General features: G+C 39.5%; 1 non-coding gene across 1 annotated transcript; it reads left to right on the top strand.

Moving 5' to 3' along the window:
• The first annotated feature begins 2170 nt into the window (after positions 1 to 2170).
• On the top strand, positions 2171 to 2243 carry TRNAR-CCU (transfer RNA arginine (anticodon CCU)). The gene has a single exon. It is a non-coding gene; the product is annotated as a tRNA-Arg (tRNA).
• Positions 2244 to 12924: the final 10681 nt, after the last annotated feature.

Genomic DNA, 12924 nt, shown 5'->3' with positions numbered 1-12924 from the left:
AACCTTTGCAACCGCATGGACTGGAGCCCACCAGGCTCCTCTGTCCGTGGAATTTTCCAGGCAAGAACACTGGAGTGGGTTGCCATTTCCAGCTCCAGGGGATCTTCCCAACCCAGGGATGAAACATACATCTCTTGCATCCCCTGCATTGGCAGGCAGATTCTTTACCACTGCACCACCTGGGAAGCCTATGGTAAACAACATATGCTAGAAATTTATTTAATCATTAAAAGTCACATATTTATTATTAATTAATTAATTTGAAAGGGATAGCAAAATTGGCATCTTTGACTGAATAGAAATTTCAGCTAGAAATACATTCCCCTTGTCTAGGAAAAAAATTTTTTTGAAGTTTAACTGTGATAGAAAAAAAAAAAGAGACAACCTCAATGTCCATCAATGGAGGAATGAATAGGTGAGCTGGAATAACCCCACACTAAGAAATACTATGCAGACTCAAATACGCCCTAACTTGGAACAGTCTCCAAGAAACATTTTAAAATTAAAAACAAAAACAAGTTTCAAAAAGAGATATTTCTATTTATATTTATTTTTAAAATCTCCAAAGAATTTACATTTGTATGTAAATGTGAAAGGAAATTCAAAAAATACAGAGAAAACTTCTTTTTTTTTTTTCTTTCAACCTTGTCTGAAACTAGCCCACATGCTGTACAGCACACACCACGAGCACAGTTTCAGTACTACTATTCCTCCTTTTACGACCACTAAGACCAGGGTGCAGAGAAAACTTCTGACAGTCAGTCGCCACTTACCTTTTAGGGAGGGGAAGACAGAGTGCATGACTGTGTGTGAAGTGAAAGAGCTGAGAGGGGTGGGAAGGAAAGTATTTATTTAAGCTTTCACAATAATACAATAGCTGTATATTATCTATATAATAAAAAACATACTGTCAAAGGGGAATAAGCAATTTAAATTTTGTTAGAAGTAATTTTAGACATGATTCAGGCAAAAACATATTTGCCAAAGTATGACCAACAGAGTAAAGAAATTATTTCAGATTCTTTATTTTCCTCTGTGTGTATGTGTGTGTGTGGTTTAAAAGCTGGTTTCCTTTAGGTCATTCTGTTTACACTGCCACTTCACTCTGCCTTATCTGAGAATAAATTCCATGGCTAATGTGTTTTTAAAAATTAGAAAGTTTCCTTACTTAAAAGCCACCAATCACCAGGATTGACACTAACAAGTGTACTGAGCAAAATCTGATTTAGGTGGAATGGCAGGTCCAGGAAATGAAAATTTTGCATCACACGGCATTTCAGAACATGACAGTAGTCACTTAACAACAGAGGTCCCTTTATCTTTCCTAAGGAGAGCATTTTAGGGTGGAAGTTTTCTAATTGTTCCAGGACATCCAGGTGAAGCCAGGCTCCATTCACCTGAGCCACCACTTTCATTGTTCCCTCGAAGGCTTACCTGCCGGCACCGTGGTGGTTCTACCTACAGTGGCTTAGAGGGCTGGCCCTGGGGGCTGTTTCTCATAGTCTGCATGCTGCATCTTGCCCTGAGACCCTGAGGAAGCTTTGTGGTATCACAACGTTCAGACAGACAAGCTGCTAAAGTAAACAGCAGGGGAGAACAGGCCAGGCCACACACCTAAAAGACACCTACATTTCAAACATTAGCACATGTCAAGATGGTTTAAGATCGATTAAAATAGTCTCAATGCCATCAGAAGCCTCACTCGTCATCCCCTGAATGAGTTTCTCTTTCTTTTCCCCAGTTCCTCAAAACACCGGTAACCAAAGAGCAATTATCTCAGAAATCTCAGAAATCCGGGGGCCATGACGAAGTGTCCCAACTAGAATGCTGCAGGACAGCAAGGAGAAAACATGCCACCAAACATAAAGCAATCAACTGCTTCACAGAATATCTAACATAGTCATAAAGATGGGGAAATGTGCTTTAGATAGCAAAAGATAGTAACATTATCAAAAGGAGATTTGAGCAGTTTTTTGTACAGGCTAGTTTTAGAATGTGTTTTCATCTGTCAGATAAATTTTAAACATCAGAATATGATTTTGTTTGAGTCCAAAATTCAGGGAGAGGTTGGTTTTATACATGATGGTGGTATATGGCTCTGACTTCAGTGGAAGGGAAGGTTGGCAATTATCCAGACAAATAAGATTTTTAAATCTGAAGAAGGGGGACTTCCCTGGTGGTCCAGTGGCTAAGACTCTGCACTCCTAATGCAGGGCACCCAGGTTCAATCCCTGGTCAGGGAACGAGATTCCACATGCTGCAACTGAGACTTCACGTGCACGTAATTTAAGATCTTGCATGCTACAACTAAGACCCAGTGCAGTCAGATATTTAAGTAAACATTTTTTAAAAAATAAAGTCAGTTTTTCTCACCCCTCAAGTGAAACAGGATCGCTAGATTAGATTGGAGCTGGGAACAGGCATATCTCAAAGAGATTGTGGGTTTTGTTTCAGACTACTACAGTAGAAAAAATATTCTAATTTAAAAGTCACATAAAGTTAGTTTAAAAAAATTTTGAGTAAGGTGTTATTAACAGATTTCTACTAACTTTAGACCTGTTTTTTTTACCAGTGTCTTGATTCTATTTTGCTGTGAATGATTATTTGCTCAGTTGTATACTGTGGAAATACACAGGAACACAGATTAGAGTGAGTATGTTTTGCTTTTCCTTTCTTTGAGATCTTTTTAGGGCCAAAATAAGTCAGATTGGGGAACAATTTGTCATGTAGCTCCTTCTGCCTTCCCCTTACCTCCATATAGAGGTCTCCAGACAGCACTTCTTGACTAAATTTGGGGCTGTCTCTCTCAGCATTCATTCTTCCTATGAGAAATGCTGAGAGAACACTCTAGTCTTTCCCTGTAACAATTCTTACACTAAACCTCACTTTCAAGTGTAAGATCTCCAATGAAACTCTAGGCATGATTATGAGAACACTGGGTGATCAGATTTCCATTCTGGTCTGTTTCTGGCTTGATTTGATTAAAGTCCACTCAGACTCTACATCCAGAGTCTTACTTTCACATTCTTCCACCGCCATTTAATCCTTAATTTCCTCTTCTGCTGGAATGCTTCGTGCTGAATGATTGGATTAAACTCACAGCACTTCAGGATGTACCTCAATCAGCTTGGTGGTCCAAGCTCCTTTAATTGATAAGTGGCTTTTCCATATTTATCTAGGTTAAATGTTGCCTCCTTCTTATTTTCCTTAGTTAACACAAGCTATTTGCAAAGAAGACAGAATTTTGCAGAAGAAGGTCTGTCTCTTTTTCAGGGAAGGAGATGCTGGGAGAACACCCCTTATACTCACTTTTTTTTTTTTCCTAAAACAAGCATTGCATCTATTCTTTGTCCCCAGCTTTCATGAACTTTTTGTCTTTTCTCTCCTTTAGATCTGCATATATTCTCAACACCTGTCTCTCTGGGAAGCACATATCCCATTTCTTCAGCTCACCAGAAGTAGACATATATATTATTTCCCTGAGGGTTAAAGAAAGCTATCAAAACTTGGCAACATATAAAGTAAATACCCACTAATTGCAATACATTCATTTAAATCAGGTCTTTATCCTCCTTAGGCATTGTAGTAGGTGGCTTCCTTTGAAGTCTTGTTGAATTGGTCCAAAATTACCTTGCCTGAGGCGGACGGCTGTTTGGAACATTTGTTCTGAACCCATCCCCAAAGCAGTAAATCTTAGCGTTGGTAACGGCTCACATGCCACAAAGAGGAAATGTCCTGGGTAGGGCATGGATCCAGGCTTAGATCCCCCATTGTAAGCAAAGAAAAGAAAGAGAAAGGGAGAGATAACTGCACAACTCTCAGGGATATAATGCTATTGTACAACTCTGATGATGTTATAAACCACAAACCCTATACGTTACTGAAATACATAACCAAAAGCCTGCCAGAGAATTGCTTTTCTCTTTTTCCTGCTGCATACATGCATGTATGCATCTCTCATTTAACAATGATTTTGTTAGTGTTACTTGTTTGTTTGCTTGCTTGCTTGCTTGCTTTAATTGCAAGTAGCTTATACCCCTCATTATCTTAAACTCATCCAGGGAATTTTATTTACCTATATGAGAGAATCATGTTCCATCAGCATCAAGATATCTGTATCATAACTTTCATAGACTCCCATCTTCCCCACAAGTGCACTGATAACCTGATGCAAACAATCATACTCTGAGATCTTCGGACAGTCAAGCCTTTGTTTAGGCTGCTTTTTATGTCTCTACTATGTACATAAAACAACTTTCAAGTTTTTCCAGTCTGTTGCAAGGCTTTGCTTCTGTTATATCAGAAACTACTTTGCAGTAGGCAATGTGAAAGTGAAAGTCGCCCAGTCATGTCTGACTCTTTGCGACCCCATGGAACTATACAATCCGTGGAATTCTCCAGGCCAGAATACTGGAGTGGGTAGCCTTTCCCTTCTCCAGGGGATCTTCTCAACCCAGGGATCAAACCCAGATCTCCCACATTGCAAGCAGATTCTTTACTAGCAGAGCCACAAGGGAAGCCCAAGAATACTGGAGTGGGTGGATTCTTGACCAACTGGGCCATCAGGGAAGCCCACAGTAGGCAAAGAGCTATCTGAATGTGGAGCAAATAATTCTCCAGTTAATTGTCATGAAGACAGCCTTCAGTCATGCCCTTTTTGACTAAGGGTGGAATCCAAATCAGGTTGTGGAGCATTTATACGTTACATGACTAAGAGACATGTGAAAGCATAACATGGGACACACTGAGGAAGAACAAGTCATCCAAATGATGCTCTAGTGAAATCTCATCTTTGGATGATGGTAGAGTGATTAAGAATTATGAACCTCATCACAGTATAAGCTAAAGGAGTTCAACTATGAGTTAAAATGAGGGAGTAAAGCAAGAAAGAAGGTGACAGGAGACTTAGTAAGCAAGCGATTTTGCTCCATAAAAAGAGAAAATTCTCGGATGCTGGAGAAGGGAGATTGTAGAGCGTGGGATGGCATTGTACAGCAGGATGGGGGAATCATTCATACAGATTAGAGCAGGCAGCAGATTCCAGAATAATGAATCCAAGAATATGAACTTGATTGAGTACCCGATATGCTTAAATATACTGACAAAAGATTTAGACAACCAGGGAGCATGTGAAGATAAATTAGTGTTAAAAATCTAGAAAAGTAACCCAAACTTAAAAAAAAAAAAAAAAAAAAGCTAAATGAAAAGCAATTATTATCAGCTTCAGAGAAGACAAAAAAGTTATGAAAAATGCTATGAAAAGAAATAAAGAATATCTTTACTTACTACTAGGATCTTACTACTTATGATCTCCATGATATATTAAGTTAAATGCTTCCATTTCTCTAAGAATACATATTTGATTACATTAAAAATCAAAAAAGGGAAAGAAAACTCGTAACATCAAAATTTTAAGATTATCTGTAGAGCAAGTGACATAATAGATAGACATTTTTGAATTTATGGGCTTCCCAGGTGGCACTAGTGGTTAAGAACCCACCTGCCAATGCAGGAGACATAAGAGATTCAGGTTCTATCCCTGGCTCAGGAAGATCCCCTGGAGGTGGGCATGGCAACCCACTCCAGTGTCCTTGCCTGGAGAATCCTCATGGACAGAGGAGCCTGGCAGGCTACAGTCCATAGGGTCGCAAAGAGTCAGACACAACCGAAGCGACTGATCACGCACGCAGGCATTGTTTTACAGACTTGACTTTGGAACCAAGTTAACATTTTACACAATCACCAAGCAAAATTAAAATTTAAAATACAATCTAAAAACTCAAAGTTAAATGAAACAAATGAACTTCAGTATATAGCCAATTGATGGCATAACCTTACGGAGATGATATATTTCAAATGACTCTTACAACACAGTTGTTTGACTATATGTTCTTAGCAGGATATACTCTAAGGACAGTAGTTTTCACTAATTATAGTAAGCGTATATTATAGTAGTAACAGTATAATAGTACTGTTGGTATTTTTGTTCCAAGACTATTATATAATCATGCTAGTGTTTTGAAAACTGAGATTGTCAGTATCAATAAAAAGAGATAAATATGTAAGATCAAAGAGGTTGAGAAAAACATCTGAATTGCAACACATGTATATTTTATCTCAAATATATATATATCTCCTGAAAAAGCCTAGAAAAAATGACCAACCCAGCAGCAATAAGCACCACTAGTGTCCAGACCATGCTCTCTAAACACTATTTCCCACTAAAATGGATCAGTGTCCTCTGGAGATTCTCAGTTCTTGGTCTGGGACAGAAAATATACAAGATGATCTTGAAATATCTTGTCATACCAGAAAGCAAAGATACTATCAAGGATTACTGAGGTTGCATCAGATGGACTCAGGAGCCAACTTGAGGAGGCTTCTACTGGCTGAAGACTGAATAAACTGATCTTCAGTAAGGACAGTGGACTTCCCAGGTAGCTCAGGAGTAAAGAGTCCATCTGCAATGCAGGAGACATGGGTTTGATCCCTGGGTTGGGAAAATGCCCTGGAGGAAGGCATGGTAACCCAGTCCAGGATTCTTGTCTAGAGATCCCATGGACAAAGGAGCCTGTCGGGCTACAATCCATAGGGTTGCAAAGAGCCAGTTTATACATATATTTATAGATATGCATTTCTTCTAAAAGAAATTATGAGTAAGCTAATTCTATATCTATTATTTTACATTTTTTAAAATCTAAAACTATATTTTGAGGCTCTTTATATCCCAATATATCCAAATTCCCTAATTCTTCGGAATGGGTACACAGTATCCATAACAGATTTATCTAGTTCTACACTGATGAATCAGTTCAGTTCAGTCGCTCAGTCGTGTCCGACTCTTTGTGACCCCATGAATTGCAGCACGCCAGGCCTTTCTGTCCATCACCAACTCCCGAAGTCTACCCAAACCCATGTCCATCGAGTCGGTGATGCCATCCAACCATCTCATCCTCTGTCGTTCCCTTCTCCTCCCGCCCCCAATCCTACCCAGCATTAGGGTCTTTTCCAACGAGTCAACCCTTCGCATGAGGTGGCCAAAGTATTGGAGTTTCAGCTTCAACATCAGACCTTCCAATGAACACCCAGGATTGATCTCTTTTAGGATGGATTGATTGGATCTGCTTGCAGTCCAAGGGACTCTCAAGAGTCTTCTCCAACACCACACAGTTCAAAAGCATCAATTCTGCAGCACTCAGCTTTCTTCACCGTCCAACTCTCACATCCATACATGACCACTGGAAAAACCATAGCCTTGACTAGACGGACTTTTGCGCTGATAAATAGCTAAGCTTATTGAAGTTTTATATGATCTCTTCTATTTGGTGTTCCTATTTCACTTTACACATTTATAACTTAACTGATTGTGAACTCTTCATTAGGGTATACATCCTATTGCATGTTTCTTTAATGACACACTGTAGGAACTAGTGCTTCAACGATGGTATCGACTTGGCCCTCCATTTGAAAGGCTCCTTGAAAAATGCCCACAATGAGTTTCAGTACTCTAAATTTCCACAGCTTTACTTTTGAGGTCAGTAACCAGATGCGTAATAATTCATCTTTGTTCCTAGAGGAAGCAAGAAGCTCTTTACAAGACAGACCATTTAGCGCTTTATAAATCAGAGTTAACAATTGAAATTACACTCAGAGGTGAAGAAACAGTTGCCATAATGAAGAAGGATATAAGCTACTTTACACCCTGAGGATTTGGGTCAATTTTGTCTCTATGGATCTTGTTTCTCCTTAGGGCCATTAGATTTTGTTAGGAAGACAACATCGCGATTGAACAGTATACCATGTAACAACAAACAAGGCAGCTGAAATCTCCCCTATGTTTTCCTCTTCAATGTCATTGGAGATTGTCACTGCAGTTGGTTTAACAGCTTAGCAAACCCTCAACAACAACCAAATTCAAGGAGATCCTGAAGGTAGTGTATATATATATTAGAGGTGAATCAATCCATCCTAAAGGAGATGAATCCTGGGTGTTCATTGGAAGGACTGATGTTGAAGCTGAAACTCTAATACTTTGGCCACCTCATGCGAAGAGTTGACTCATTGGAAAAGACCTTAATGCTGCGTAGGATTGGGGGCAGGAGGAGAAGGGGACGAGAGAAGATGAGATGGTTGGATGGCATCACTGACTCAATGGACATGGGTTTGGGTAGACTCCGGGAGTTGGTGATGGACAGAAAGGCCTGGAGTGCTGCAATTCATGGGGTTGCAAAGAGTCGGACACGACTGAGTGACTGAACTGAACTGAACTCCCTGGCATGGGCTTCCCTGGTAGTTCAGCTGGTAAAGAATTCACCTGCAATGCAGGAGACCCCGGTTCGATTCCTTAGTTGGGAAGTTCCTGATAGGCTACCGGCTCCAGTATTCATGAGCTTCCCTGGTGGCTCAGACCGTAAAGAATCTGCCTGCAATGCAGGAGACCTGGGTTTGATCCCTAGGTAAGGAAGATCCCCTGGAGGAGGGCATGGCAACCCATTCCAGTATTCTTGCCTGGAGAATCCCATGGACAGAGGAGACTGGCTGGCTAAAGTCCACGGGGTTGCAAAGAGGCCGACATGACTGAACAACTAAACACAGCACCTCCCCCCCCACCCCCTGCCCCAGCACATTAAAGGCTAATTCCCAGGACAGTAAGAAGTAAATAATGCAAGAAATTAAATTTTAAAGATGAAGCTGTTTTGTCAGATAAAACAGATTCTGCTTCCCCCCGTCCCCTTTATTTGAAGTAAAAATGAAAAGTACTAAAGATTTTTCAGAGGTTTTGAAAATTATACTTTTAAATATCAAGAAATATTAGTACTTAATTCTGTGGTCATTTGTAAGTTTATTTCTTTGAAATTTAAGTGGGCTCCCTTCACACTCACTCACACTCAAACACACACACAAGCACACACACACAGGTGTGAGAAGCCCAATCACTCCAGGATTAGCTGTTCCTCAAAAAGCTCAGTAATGATCTGAAATCTGAAGCCCTACTTGAACTTTTCTACTAATTCAGTAATTACTGCTGTGCCTGAAATTGGCCCCTTTCCTGCAATTACTCAACATGCACTTTCAGTCAAAGAGGTTAACACCTGAATTTAGATTCTAATTAGCACCTAAGGTGGAATTTTTTGTTTAAAGCTTATTAAAATGGGGACTTTTCCCAGCATAAGATTTCACTAGTTTACACAGGTAAACGCATGTTTTATAGACTAATCTCTTTCTGGTTATCTTGAAAGCAACAGAGGTTAGAGATAAAACCAAGATCAACATTTCCCCATTCAAGATACTAACTTCAGAATAAAGCAAACTCAATCAATATCTGGAGTTATCAAACTGGACAGATTCTCAATACAGGCAAAGACCACTGTTTCCAAACCCCCTCTAAAGAAATGATTTCTCCCAAAGGAAGATGTAAACAAATGGAGATAAAAAGAAAAAAAGAAATTAATATTGCCATCATTGGCTTTCAGGGTTATCTCTGTTTCCTTCCATGAGCCTTCCTAAGCACTAATATTTAAAAGATAGTTACAGTAAAAACTCAGAATTATGTGGGGGCATGTGGTCTTCAATTCCTTGGCAACCATTAGTGTGATTTTAACTTCAACCACTGGTGTGTCTTCAAGTTAACTATGTGCCCTCTGCCACATAACTGAGAGCTGGTCACTGGGTCATTCCTTGGATACGTTCAGCAATGGGAAACTCACTACTTCGTGAGGCAGCTCTTTATCTTGTCAGGAACCCCTGAAAATAAGGATCTCATAAATGATGGCTTATAAACACAGTGAATTTGGGGGCATTCTCACCATTCAGTTGACTCATTATGAGCTTTCAATACACACTACTGTTTAACAACTTCTCGCCTCCCTTGCACTTGTGCAATTGACATTTTAAAGTCCAAGTTCAAGAACTTATAGTTAAATCTTTTGAATTTTCCTCTACTTCAGTTTAGCTCTTTGTTCAACTAATCAAGATGATTTGGATTGACTGTGCTCTCTGGTCTCTTGCTATCTAAATATAATAAGCATCCTTTCCTTTTCCCCACTCAAGGATAAACTTGAAGATATATGCAAGGTCTCTCAGCATCAAACCTGACTCAGCTCACACTGAAAGACAGAAATGAGGCTCTTGTGGTTTGTCAGTTATCCTGAGTCATGTCATTTGCAGAGCCAAGTCAAGTACAAGAAGTTGAAACAACGCTCGTGTCTTCCAACACAAAGGCAAGAGTGTCAAAGGGTATAATAGTAATAAGCTGCCATAGCAAAGTACCACAGACTGGGTAGCTTAAAAACTAGACATTTGTTTCTGGAGGCTAGAAATCTGAGGTCAAGTGTTGATGTCTTCTGAGGCCTCTTTCCTTGGCTTATCAACGGCTTCCTCTCTGTCTTCCCATGCTCTCTCCTCTGTACATGTCTGTATTATAATCTCCTCTTCATGGGAGGACACTTGTCATACTGGAGTAGGGTCTGCCCTAATGACCCTGTTTTAATTTAATTGCCTTTTTAAAGGCTGTATCTCCAAGCACAGGCATATTCTGAAGTACTTAGGGAGTAAAGACTTGAAATATGAATTTGGGTGAGGGCGGGGGGAGGAGGACGACAATCAGCCCACAGTGCCAGTTGAGACATTTCTATCCATATTCTGAGTTATAGATTGCCTATGTTCCTTTAATGTAAGTTTCTCTAAATGCTCAGTTCTAATCTCACAAGATTTGCAATCTTATTTATTTAATGCCCATGTGTTTTCTAAGGACTTCTATCTGTACTTCAGAATCTGCCTTCAAATGGGTTTGTGCACAAATGTGAATCTTAAAGTGTTTAACCTCTTTAAATTCTGCAGTTATTTCACAAAAGTTACCTTTTGCTGATGGACCTATTTACTACATAAATCATATATTAATCTACACTTAAATGAGCACCAATATGTAAATATACAAAATGTATAAGTTCACAGCATATTTACTTATATTTCAGCCATTCCACACAATCTTTCCTTGAGAGCATACAATATGAATATGTAGGTAAATAACCTCAGTTGCCTTGACCGAAGTGTTACTAAGGAAATTGGGTTATTTGACCTCCAGTGAGGTCAAACAAAGGCTATAGACAAATCTATGGACCAAAGATTTTTCTCCTTTAAATGTGTCTCGGGCTTTCCTGGTGGCTCAGCAGTAAAGAATCCACCTGCCAATGTAGGAGACCTGGGTTTTATCCCTGGGTGGGGAAGATCCCCTGGAGGACAGTCCATGGGGTCACAAAGAGTCAGACATGACTGAGTGACTAAAGAACAACAAAAACAGATATGTCTCATCACAGTGGAACCCTATACTTGTACCAAAAAGCTCAGAGCCCACAAAAGTAAGCCTACAGGAACATCTTAGGATAATGGATGTTAGCCACATTCAATCAGTAATGTACTCTCTTTATCCTAAAATTCTTAGACTCTAGATATTATTAGCAACTAGTAAATACTGTGTGTTTGTGAATAAAATGATTTTTTAAAAAAAATATATAATTCCCTTTTGACCACCCTGTAAATTATCATATTCCTTTATAGTCACTGACTGCAGGCACTTATAAAAAACTGCTATCATGGTTTAAAATTGCTTCAGTTATACCATGATAATATATTATGAAATGATAGATTATAATCATTTTAAATATATATAAATAATATATTATAAAATGATAATATATTAAGTAGAATAAGTTTGGATTGAAGACAGCCACTAGGCTTTAGAACCATCTTGACTCCTCAACTAGTTAGCTCCTTTAATAAGTAACTAGAGGATGTACGTTTGCCCCCTGCCCCTCCCCAATATGCCCATTACACCACCCAACTGTCACAAGGGCTGGATATCTGTGAGAGCAGGCCACATGTGGTCCAAATACACACAACTATTAATGTATCAGAGAAGCAGGGAGAAAAAACTAAAGTGAAAAATAACATGCAGGATGGCATTTTTTTTTTTTAATAGTACCTATTTATTCCATGGAACAAAACATGTGTTTTTTATGGCATTCTCTCAAGACCCTGGAAAACAAGAGAATTGAAGATAAATTAAATAAATCCCTTTAAAAATATTTTGTTATTTCTTTTGTACAATAAGAGAATAGAAATTTTATCCATATCTTCAACTAACCTCAGCCTTGAGGAGGTGGTGTAGTGAGTGAGGGCATGAACCCTGGAGCCAGGCTGCCTGGATGAAATTCTAACCCTTCCGCTTGCTCACTCTTAGCACGGGAAAGTTACTTAAGCCTCACCACCCTCACCTGTAACATGAATATATTAGTATCTACCTCTGAGGATTGTTGCAAAGATTAAATGAGGTCAGCCCTTAGGACAATGGCCAGCACGTAGCCAGCACTCAATCTTAGACATTATTATTTTTTACAAAAACCTCTAAGGCACCTGCTATTATCTCTGTTTATGCATGAAAAAAAATCAAGATTTGTCCAAGATCAACTGGCAAATGATGGAATTGAGATTTCTGCCCAACTCCTGCTTCTGCTGTAACTTCTGTTATAAAAAGTAATCTTATGTGGAAATTGCTTGTCTCCCCATGACCAAGGGCATGTAGCAGTGGGGTATTGGAATTCCTTTAGAGAACTCAGTCATTACACAGTTCTTTTCTCATGCTAATGAATGTGGCAGATTCAGGCCTAGTCTAGGCAAACACCTGAAGTGGGGGCAGACAGGGGACCAGGGGAGGAGCAGAGACATCAGGCAGTTCCTGAAGTCAGGGCATCAGTGGCATTCTGATTTCGAGCCATCTGCCCAGGAACAGCAGGATGCCAGCAAGTGACAGGTTAGGTTAGGGCAGCCGTCTTTGAGGGCAGAGGCCTTGTCTTCTCCAACTCCTGTGACATGCCCAATAGAGCATAATAAATACTCAATAATAACTGTTTGTTAAATTGAGTTGTC

This window comes from Giraffa tippelskirchi, chromosome 2 (genome assembly GCF_054371585.1).
Source record: "Giraffa tippelskirchi isolate mGirTip1 chromosome 2, T2T-mGirTip1v1.2.pri, whole genome shotgun sequence".
Lineage (NCBI taxonomy): Eukaryota > Metazoa > Chordata > Mammalia > Artiodactyla > Giraffidae > Giraffa > Giraffa tippelskirchi.
This window is presented reverse-complemented; position numbering and strand designations above follow the sequence as displayed.